The following is a 12,339-nucleotide window of genomic DNA, read 5'->3' as shown; positions in this document are numbered from 1 at the left end:
AGCTGTTCATATTTTCGCATATAAGAGCGTTTTATTGTTATTTTATGGTCAAAATACGGTTCAAGACAGCACGGGTACCAAGGGTCTATCTTCAAAATAAATCTGGAGCGTTCTTTTGCGCGGGCTCGATTTTACGACAATGCTACCTCAGTTTACGACAATTCGAATCATTTTACGACATTCGACGGTTCTACTTGCACACGTTTTGTGATCAAAGCTAAGAAATTCTTTGATTTTCTTTTAATGGTCAATATAATTGTATATCATCTGTCAGTGTATGTTACATAAATATGAATGCAGAGAAAAAAATATAAAATGGTTATGAAAACTGTTGCCCTAAATCTAAGGTGTAGCGGAAACATACACTGTTGTCATAAATAACGAATAAAAATCAAGATCACTTTAGCATGAACAAATGGATATGGTTTTCTCTAAATCATGTCAAATTTGTGGCAATCATAAATGTGATGTTAATAATGGCATAAAGATAATAAAATGTGATATTAAAATCAAAATTGCTACGACTGTTAAAATCAAAATTAGGCAAAATTATTGGTTGCATTTAAGCTTTTGACTGAATATGACATGGCGGTACCATCTGTAATCGGAACAAAAATAATAATCATATTTTATATCTGCGTTTTCATTATCAGGTTGTGCTATATAATACCATTCCCGTGTCAAAATAGCATAACCAATCATAATATAGTAATACCATAAATAGCCATGTTATGAAGCGCTTTTATCTCAAAATAACACAACTAATCATACTATAGTAGTACCATAATTAGCCATGTTATTAAGCGCGTTCATCTTTTTTACAAAAAGAGTTTATTAATGAAACCAAATAAGTTTTAAAAATATATCCAAATACAGTTTGTCCAGAGCAAACTTATTAAATTATTTTGTTTCTTTTCGTGGGGTATCATCAACGAATGTATTTAATCTAAACAAAAATGGTTTTACTAAACATGATATAAAACACCATTGAAATATATTTGACTGAGTCACCTTCTAATATTATTAGATTATAAATGGAATATAAAGAAAAATGAAAAAAATGCCATTTTCTAAAATGACCCTCAGCCATTTCAATTATTTCCTCCATACCACATAATTATATGAGAACTCGGTTAGTTTATTTTCTTTACAGTTTGATTATTAAAGTCAAGTTCAATGCATACTTTTTGCAAAGTATTTTTGTTAATAAAAATGCATAAAAAACATAACCTTACACGCAACATCCCCATATCAAATCCATATTAAGTTTTGGAATTATCATATTTGGATTGCTTTAAATAAAAGTACTAAAATATAATAATCCCATAAACGCCAACACTTAACATCGGCCATCACCATAAAATGAACAAATTTTAATGCAGACAATATTACTATATGCGACTAAAAACACCATTCATATGTAATAAAATCAACATTTGGATGGCAAAATTCATAGTTACTCATTCATAAAACAGAGCGATTAAGGCGCATTTAAAACCGGTTTAATAGTCGCATCAGGCAATAATATATCGGGCCGCTTACATCCTTGTAAAACAACCGAGAACAGTAAAATACACATTAAATTTCTTTTATTTTCGGATAATCAGTTTAAATTTCATATCTTTTCCAGCGCGAGTCCGCAAGAAGAAATTGCCGACGAGAAATAATAGTTTATAGTTGCATCAATATTTTATTAGAAATTTATGCATTTGATAAGAAATAAAACCATTAGCGGTAATATTTACCATTGTGGTTGAAAAAACAACAATGAATAGTACTTACGTAAAACATAAATAACGCCATGAATTGAAGCTAAGATCCGATGAGAGTTTTCTTGTTCGGTTTAACACTTTGTAGTATATCCTTTGAATTTTATTAGAAACATAGAAATAGTCTATGCAACACGAATGTCGACTGTAGTAAAATGAATATGACCCGACTGCAATAAAAACGACGTCACATAAAGGGGCGCAACCAAGTAGCTCGTCACGTGACAAGCGCGGGCCAATCAGGTAAAAGCTCAGCCTATCGAAGTTGCTATCGGCTGAACGCGATGTGTTCAATGAATCGTTGATTAAGAAATATTTTCAGATATCCTCGACTCAAAATATGCATTATATCCTAACGTTAATAAATATGTAAGTTTTCAGTTAAGTTTAATTCAAAACATAGGCAAAAAACGAGTTTTAAACTCTTTGTTTACATTCTCCTTGTAACGTATTGGGTTTCACGATTCGGAACTATTTTTATGAATATTTATAAGCAAGTATAAACAGCCAATGGCGCGCTCGGGATTAGAGGAATCCAATACATTGTAGAAACGGCGCAAAGAAAGTATGAAACACACTTCAGACAAAACTTTGAGCTCCCTTCCATATTTCAAGGGTTATTTTATTATGTGTTACACTGATTTTGGGTTGGATTTTGATGATATATGATAATAATATATTAGCCAATTTTCCAGGCTTATTTCTACAAAGTCGATTGAAATGTTGGTGGTCCTGCGTTCCTTGTTTTATTACGAGGCAGCAAATGTATTTAAGATTTATCGTACAGCTTCAAATACGTTCTCGCAAATAAAAATTTAATCACATAAATGCAGAAAATGAAAATAATAAATGCGTGACTCTTCGATGATTCAAAGTCCTAGAAATACTTAGAACTTTAGAGTGAAAAAATAAGCAATTTATAATTTGGCTGTAAAACGCAGCTACACCTTCAAATGATTAAAGCTTTTTTTTCAAAGACCCATTGTCTTTCTTGACTTTCTAATTAAAGCTAATTATAGTTTATGCTTTTCGTGAGAACAAAAGAAAATGCATTTTATTACACGTGCAGACTGTTTATGACAGAAAAATATCGCGCAAATAGCAGAATATAGCAGATTCAAGTACATAAGTTAATCTCTTTTTTTAAATATTTAATAAAAAAATGATGAAAAATGCCTCATTGAAAAATACATATTATTAAGACTCATTTAACTAGATACTAAAATCAAACGAACATACGTCCATACATCATAAATTTCACAGAAAGAGAGGCGAAAAGCGATTAATAAAGTAGCCATAATTTATACATCAAAATCACATATGACATTGGCTTTATTTTTATTTTATCATCACTTGTAAAATAAAACAAATATAAATTTCACTCGTTGTTTATACATCGTTCGTTTATTTATGATTGATATCGAGAAAAATAAAGGACGTTTTCTGCTATGTTTATTGTCATGTAAATAATTGAATCAGAATTAATATGATACATTTTATCAAGCTTCAAAGACACTTAGACAATGAAATTAATTGACTTGTTAATTTTGCATAACTAGTGCATAATAATGGACAATGAAGGGTGCTGTTACATTTGCGTTTAACAAGAACAACAGCAGCACTGACATCATCATCATAATCATCATCAGCAGAACCACCAATAATTTTGCATAACTGGTGCATATGAAGGACATTGAAGGGTGCTGTTACGCATGCGTTTAACAAAAACAACAGCAGCACTAGCATCATCTTCATAATCATCATCATCATCAGCAGCAGAAGCAGCAGTAGCAGTTGCAGCAGCACCAATAATTTTGCATAACTGGTGCGTATTAAGGACAATGAAGGGTACTGTTACACATGCGTTTAAACAAGAACAACAGCAGCAATGACATCATAATAATAATAATCATCAGCAGCACCAGCAGCACCAGCAGCAAGAGATGAAGGCGGTATAAACCATTTCAAAGAAATTAATACAGGTTCGCGCCGTGCTTTAAATGGAGATACCACCCTCCCCCTCCCCCTCCCCATTCCCCCTCCTCCTCCCCACCCCCCTACATTTTAGGCACAGACACTATAATTTCTTTACCTATTACCACATTTAGTCAACGCAACACCTTGATCTTTATATGTATCTAACTTTAACACCGTCATCATTATTAGACCCCTATTTACTAACCAGATACTAATGGAACCTAACCAAAAATTAAGACAACAAAATGGGTTCATTCTAATAGGGAGCCCGATCCATCATCGGGTATTGACATGTACTATACCAGCTATTGACAAAATGTATCTCAATTAGGACCCACGACAACCGACATCGGCCCGGAAGGCAGGTATTTAAGGGGAAGAAAGGACAAGCAAATATGGATTGGGTTAAGGGCTCATTTCACGAGTTATTCTTGTTTTTCGTGCGTTTATGCTGTATGAACGCTTGGCCGCTGTTTTGCAAATCCATGAAGTAATTATTTAGAGTTAATTTAAATATAAACTTCTTATATAATCTTCTTTTTATATCGTGAGAAATCTAACCACTCACTTACAGTATATACTTATAAGGAGGTCACTTTGATACCAAAATATGTATGGAGTCTTTTTGAAATGTTCTGTTTGAATGGAATAAAACGTGAGACGAATAATTCACCCAAAGTAAACATTCAATAATTATAATAATGTGAATGATTACAAAACAACGAACACAGTAGTAAAACAGTATTAAACGATCAAAGGATACTTATATTATATGCATTAAGCTGTTCATATTTATGTTGCAAATCTGTGTATATGAAATATCCAGGTTTTTGGATAAAGGAAGGAAATATATTCAAATTCATAAAAGCATCTTTCAATAAAAGGCCTTTTTTTATGAGAATATGGTCTTAATTCCGACAATCTGGAATACATATATGAATCCAAATGTAACCAGAACATAATTAATGTTTAGTTTGGCCTAACTCGTGTGTCTGGCAAGTACATGTGATATCATTTCGTGCAATCTTCATGTAATGAATCAATAATGGGCATTTAACTCATTGATAGCAATTAAAGTCGCTGTCTTAAACCCAATTATCCAATTTTCTTGCATTTTGGACAGGTTTCTAAGATGTAGTCTCCGTTACGTGCGAGTGCACATTACGTTACCGCATTGTTTATCCGTCATTTTACAGTGATATATGTCCGATGACGATTCCTGATAATAGAGTAACAATGCTTTGGAGCAGATAAGATCTAAAAATAGATAAGATGAACTGTTGACTTATTTGATTTTTATTGCTTTTTTACTACTACAATACAATGTGGTCGCAGATATTCAACTTTTCCTGGGGCTTCGTTTGTCATTGACTGTCTATATATCGGACTTTCGGACAATGTGTGGACAAAATCTGATCTAATTGGCCATGTATTGTTTTGAAGAGTGGCCCTTGTAAAACTGTTTAGATACAACATTATTTGGGTTCCAATTGCAATTATGTCAAATTTTTACATGATAATTGGGGTTAATTGGTTATGATAAATTTATAAGATTTAAAGTCAATCTATCAAAAGAATGTGTACATCTGAAATACCGTAGTAAAACGTAATCCGTTACGCATGTGAACGTTATGATTGTTTTTATTCTACAAAAAACGAATTACATTAAAATAAAGAATACAATAAAAGTTATATTATTGTTTTGAAGATCATGAAAGATATATCAAATATTCTGGTACCTCGCTAGAGTTTTTATTCAGCACTATTTCACTGCGACGAAACCATTCGTTTCCCATTGAATGGAAATAACAGCATTTAACTGCAAATTGGTCCGTTTTTAAAACTTTAAGTTTTTCAACATTTGTAGAGTAATTCTGGTTTTTTTTGTTGTTGTTGTTTGTTGTTGTTTTTTGGGGGGAGGGGGGCTGAAGGGGCAGTTCATGAAAAGCAAAACGGTGTTAACTGCAAATTGGTCCATTTTTTAAATCGCAAGTCTTTCAAATAATTCAAATGTATACTTAGTTATTAATATTTTTACCACTTTAATAAAACTACCAAATATTATTACGAATGCAAGTTTCTGAAGCGTTGCATCAATATGATGCACATGACATATACACTAGGTGGCATTTGTGTCTCTATTATTTAATCACACCGCTAATAAACCGGGCCCTTTAAAAACAGTTTTATGTTCAATAAAAGTCGAAATATCAAAGAGACCACCAAAGGAAACAAGAAATGCACCGAATACTCCGGAAGTTGACATGGTCACATTGTTCGTAACATCTCGTAACATGTCGGACAACGTTCGGCAATGTTCGACATCGGCGAAAAACACCGAACATGCTTGTTTGACAAGAAGTACGCCAAAGAAAGGCAACAAGTGTAACAAGTAACAACAACACCCATGGAAACGCCACGAGACTTCCATCTCGTGAACTCACAGAGTTGAAAGCAATTATAAAGCTAGAGACAAGTTGAGTTCATGTCATTATGTACGTGACTCTAACCTGAAGCCCGTCGGAGATTACAAAAGAGGTGTCTTAACATGCTCCCGACGGTTTATCAAAGAGAGCACGAAATTTTGACATATGTTCCAATGTAGAATTCTGTCTAATATCGAAACGAAAACAAACATGCTCCTATTTTGTCACTTATCTTGTAAGCATGAAAATGAGCCGATGTGTACAACATGCATTTGTGCAAACGTTCGTGTTTTCTTCATCGTCATCTCAAATACATTTAAACAATAATTTACAACTTCAAAAAACTATATTGAAAACTCTAAAATCAAAATTCGGAATAGTGGTTTTACAGAACGGTTATTACATCAAAGATAGACTGGCGTAATATGTACTGCTTTAGGAGTTTAAGACTTTATACAGGCAGTATCTTCATGATTATCAGAGATTATTTTTTTTATTAATCAATCTCAAATTTATTTATGTGTGCAGGCTTATTGAAATAAGCCACTTAAGACGGTAAAGCTTACACAGTTTCATGAAATAGGGGCCTGATGGTATATGTCTAAGTTTTTCAACTTCACATCTCGACATTATTACGGTACATTTTGATGCAAGAAACAGTACCTGTGCTCCATATAGTAGTTTTATGTCATTTGAAATATTAACTGTTATTCGAAGCAACATCTATTATTAATTAATATAATGAATACATGTCTCCGTGACCTAGTGGTTAAGGCGTCCGCCTACGGAGCGGGAGGTCGAAGGTTCGAGTCTCACACAGGGCTTGATCTGACATGGCCGGTTGCCGACCCAGCAGCTAGTTAAATCGAGGGGTACCGATTTCCTTCCTACCAGGCGTCTGGCATACGGGATAGGAATTGGGGTTAAAGATGTTCACGAATGTTCAGTGTCCCATAATCCCAACGGGTTGGCCCCTAACTATAACACTTTAATAAACAAACACTTTACTGTATGTCAAAGTTTAACCACTTCAAATCTCGACATTTTGTACATTTTGATACACACAACATTGTGCGCTTCATATAATAGTTTAATGACATTTGTAATATTAACTGCTATTCGAAGCAATGTCTATTACTTAATTAATATAATAAATAAACGTCAAGCGCGACAACGATTTGACAAATTAGAAATCCGTCAGTGCTATATTCAGTAGTTTATTCAAAACACATCAGACATAATGAAAATACGTCAATAAAAGGTTGACAAGAAATGCAGTAATATTCTCAACAACACATATGATTTATCAAAATATGACATATTAATTTCCAATCAAATCATTGTACGAAAATAATAATCGATTACAGACGACAATGTCGTCTGATGATGCAGACCAAAATGCATCGCGCAGACGATTTTCTAAAATTGAAGCAGAAGAATGGCAGAAGAAATGGAAATATTTTCGCCTGTCTACAAACTGACTAGCTTTTCACAAGTTTTGTTATTTATTCGTGCAGCATACATTCCAACATTACGTTTTTATTGCATGGCTGGCAAGCTACGGCTTAGAATTGTCACGTGATTAGACAATCGGACCGCTTCGGAAGCCATCGTTGAAGATGACCAGTCAACGGCGTTTGATTAATGGAGTAAAGGACGTTAGAACATTCATCATGGTCAGTAAACGCTTTGATCATGCAAATATGACAGCAAAAATGTATATGTCATAATTATCCGTCAGTGCGTACTTGTGAAAATACAGATGGCGAAAGACAGAGAAAATGACAAGTGAATCACAAGACTATAATAATATTGATCTATATGACCCGAAAACAAGCGTTATTAAAATTGGTATGTGGCGCTGAATTAAGATCTTTTCCGAACATGTACATTTGAAAAAAAATGTCAATTGCTTTCTTAAATAAACATCATTTGAAGTTAAAACATATCAGGGACGTAGCAAGTCCAGAATTGATGCGCAGACCCGTTTTGACGGAGGGGGGGGGGGGGGTCGTGGTTATTTAAGAATACCCCGACCCCTTGTAAATGCATTTTGTTTGGATTTTTACCAAATACCATTCATCCTAAGACCTGGGCCCCGTTTAAACAGTTATTTAAGTCGTAAACCTTACGATGCTGAAGAGTGACCAGGTACACCCGTAGTTAGGGGAATAATCTATGCGAAAAATGTCCTTATGGTGTTTTTATTGAAACGCAATCGACGCAAAAAAAATACGCCTGGAAATTTACTATCTTAAGCCTTTATTGAAACAGAGACCCATGCCTTCGCTGATCTACGCCACTGAATACTTATCCTACCCGGAGGTCAAAGACAATACAGTTATGGCAAATGAAGAATATTTTCTATTCTCCAGAGTGAGTTTCAAGGCATTCTCATTCATCAGAGGTTTGATCATGATAAATGGAACCCATAGCATCATCACTCTGGTGAACGAGAATGGTTTCAAGGTGGTGGGTCTACTTGTCATTTTTTTTTCTTTTATCAATAAACAACACAACGGTAGATTTCTGGCATATCCGTATTGTTTCTTTTCTATTTTTGTTAATGAAATTCATACGTCATTTTCTCTTACATGTGTCGTCAACGATTCTACTAACAGCTCACTCTCGTATTTACATAGATACTTAATATGGCCAGTCTATCTCTGCATTCTGAACACAACGTTGTAAATCAGAACTAGTCTTTTATGTTGACTGGCGAGTTAACACAAATGTAAATAGGATACTTAGTTGGTACAAAAAGCATATTATGACTGTCCAGTGTGAAAACGATAGGTATGCAAACGTAGCCTTGTTTAACGCCGCCAAAGGATTGGAGGCTTGGTAAATGATGTTAATGTGTTATTGATCACATCATAATCTGCATGAAAATCAAATAAAAAAATCAACAAATACAGTACAGTTTACGTAAGTCAGCGGCTTCAAAGCGCCACGTTTATGAACACATAGTCGAAGGCTTTTCTAAATTCCATATTCAATTGGGTGACATATAAGTACACGATCAGTGCAATTTACATCAACGGTGAATGAAATCTCAACTGCATCGGGCTAGGGACATTGACATTGTTACACTTACAAACAATTGCTGTCAATTAACAATCTTAATTAAACAGGCAATACTATTTGCATGCTTTCAATGGTGTTGTGCTTTCAAATCATCACGCTTTCTGACTGTATTTCCAAGTAAAACTATTTCCGGGTAATGACAGCTAAGGCTTAGGTAAACTACGACACTTCTGATAAAGAGTTAATAGCATTGAACTTCCGAACATTCAAAGGTACATTGATGTATATCTGTTTTGTATTTGCAATGCTGTACACATTTGTTCTGTGCTACAACAATACAATACTCTCTGAAATAGCAACTGCTGAATCATCCTACGTTTGAGTAAATTAGAGATGACCGTCAATTTAAGGGCACGGACAATTGAAGGCAAGGGTGCAAATTAAGTTCTCAAGAAAAGACTTATGGATGCTCTTCTTCTCGAGATGGTCACTTGAAAACAGTCAATAAATCTAACGCGATGTTAGTGAAACTTCTTTATCTACGCTGTTAATGGGACATATTTGTACTCAGTTGGACACGACTACTAATTGTAGCCTTTCTGCTTCGTTTCCCAAACAATTGCTGTCTTCCGTACACGAAGAAACATCAGAACGTAGTTCATCGTACCCTCAACTGTATCAAATGGTATTAAACTTATGACTTCTGGTCCAAACTATTTGAAAAAAGCTTCGTGTCCTGACTGACCCTTCATACACTTTCATATATCACAATTTCACAAAGTGAAAAGCGATCTGTGCTCTTCAATTTAGATGGTTCAAGGAGAAAGCATTCAACATTGAATTTTCCGCCTTGCTGCTGCTGTTACACGTCTGTTTATAGTATTGTTGGGTGCAACAAATAAATTATCAATTGTTCCTCGTTTTGGAGACGCGAACCTTCAATTATAACCCTGGACCATATGATAAACTGCGGTCTGTTGACAGGGGAATTTGTACGGTGAACATCATCAAAGATTTATAAAACATTCAATACTAGTCATTCTCTACGGGTTTCAATGTGACCGTTTACATGCTCAGTGGACGAGTCATGTCGCCATGTCATCAGACATGGAAGATTTTAACTGATGAATTTTATTTTATAACGAACTGAATATCTTTCTAGAACTAGATATATAGCATTTGGTAATGTATAAATGGTAACAAATTGTTATGTTGGACGGTTTTAAGTATAATGATGGTATAGAACAAAAAATTGTAATGCATACAAGATCAATGGCGCACTTTAACCCTGCTTAGGGCGTGCGCCCCCCCCCCCCCCCTCCAACCAAACAAAAAAAGAAGAAAAAAGTCTCTTAACGTGGTAATAGGGGTTTTGGCAATTCAATTATGAAATGGTTCAGTCTGGTGTAATTTAAGTTTCGTCTGCCACATTGACTGACACAATCTACTGACATGTAGACAATTTAAGGATGAGAAGAGGAGGAGGTACCATGAAAGGGCGCCCAAATCCCGGGATCCGCAAGTGGAGATGATATGAACATTTCTTCAAACAACATTGATCCTTTTACCAACATATCGAGAAAAAATAAAGCATAACTTTTTTCTTTTTTTTTTGCATTCTGCCTTGTTAAAGTTGAACAAGGATACTCTTTTACAACTCTGTCGATTATGCTGAAGTCGAATTAAAAACATGATATATTTTTTTTTTGTATAAAAAGGCTTGTTTTAACAGTTTTCTTATTGAAGATAATGAACAGAATTTAGAAGGGGTTTGGATCGAAAGACCGACTACAGACCCGTAATTAAAGGCTTAAATTTTGATGTAATTTGATGTAATTTGTCATTGTTGGATATTTGAAATGTGTAAAACTTAATTTCACATTAAGCTTTGGGGCTTTCGGTTCAAAAGTCAGTGAATTTAGTCATTAGTATACATCGAAGAATTTAAGCCTTTAACGATTATAAAAACCACTCGACACATTTTGTCTTTTGTTATTTTATGACACATTTATAGGGGATATATAAAACGATCTGGAATATATTGAAAATTAGAATACAGTTTTCCCTTTCACTAATTTTCAAATTTGGTTGAAAATTGATACTAATTGCATACATAATGCCACTATTACATACGGCCAATTGAAAATCGGAAGGTCTTAAATTAATTTTTGCCGTAAAATTGGACCAAGACAAGGCGCTCCTGTATTGTTATGTATATTTGTATTCAACTATTTTAAAACATCGATATTTACTTTTTGTTGGTTTCGGGTATTACGGAATTTAGTTTACTGGTTTGTTCAGATTTACCTTCAGGCAAATGAAATTAAACAAGAAGTGCTAACGTTGGCCCTATGTTGCTAAAGTGTTGTAATTAGCACAGACGTCAGCAACACGTTTAGTTAAAGCTGCACTCTCACAGATATACCATTTTACAACTTTTTAATTTTTTGTCTTGGAAAGAGCAATATTTTGCATAAATATCTGCAAACCAATGGTATAAGATTGACGACAAAAAATAAAATCATAGATATTCATATTTCCGCTCGAAAATTAATGTTTTATGGCTTAAACCGTTACTAACGGTTTATGAAAAATGAACAAAACATCAATTTTTGAACTTAAATATAAAATCGGCGATCTTATTTTTTTGTCAGCAGTCTTATGTAATTTGTTTCCATGGATTTTCGCAAAAATTGGCTCATTCCAAGACAATCTGTGAGAGTGCAGCTTTAAAGGAGATTTATAACATATTTAAAGTAGCTTATCGAATAGTATTTGTTAAAATATCTATGGCAAAGTATTTGATAGTATCAACCTATTGTAACCAAAAATATATCAATGTATTTTTTTAAGAAAATATAAAATGCGGAACTTTGGTTATAAAAACAAAAAAACACCACCATTGACAAATGATTAACAGTAATGAAATGTCATTTACTCGTAATCGCTTCCTGAAATGCCTTCTGCAACTGTGACATAATTAAACGTGCTAATGATAATTTAATGCAAATAAGACTGGCGCCAACTCTTTTTAACTTTTAAAACTGAGCTATCGGCGCCAGCGAAAATAGGTCGATGACTGCAAGTTTTGAAGCATGCAAAATGCTACAGAAAACGCACAATTAGGAAGAAAGTTTTTT

The 12,339-nt window shown here is 34.0% G+C and overlaps 1 protein-coding gene across 4 annotated transcripts in view; it reads right to left on the bottom strand.

Moving 5' to 3' along the window:
• The window catches only part of LOC128233441 (homeobox protein php-3-like), a 74,952-nt gene that overhangs the window by 16,795 nt on the left and 45,818 nt on the right, over nt 1–12,339 (bottom strand). Inside the window, exon 1 of one of the 4 annotated variants that reach the window (XM_052947120.1) lies at nt 1,783–1,939. The exons of the other annotated variants lie outside the window; for them this stretch is intronic. The gene's annotated coding sequence lies outside the window, so the exon portion shown is untranslated. Of the gene's footprint in view, nt 1–1,782; nt 1,940–12,339 lie in introns of those variants that run through there. 4 annotated transcript variants of the gene reach the window in all.

Source organism: Mya arenaria, chromosome 5 (assembly GCF_026914265.1).
Source record: "Mya arenaria isolate MELC-2E11 chromosome 5, ASM2691426v1".
NCBI classification, from domain to species: domain Eukaryota; kingdom Metazoa; phylum Mollusca; class Bivalvia; order Myida; family Myidae; genus Mya; species Mya arenaria.
This window is presented reverse-complemented; position numbering and strand designations above follow the sequence as displayed.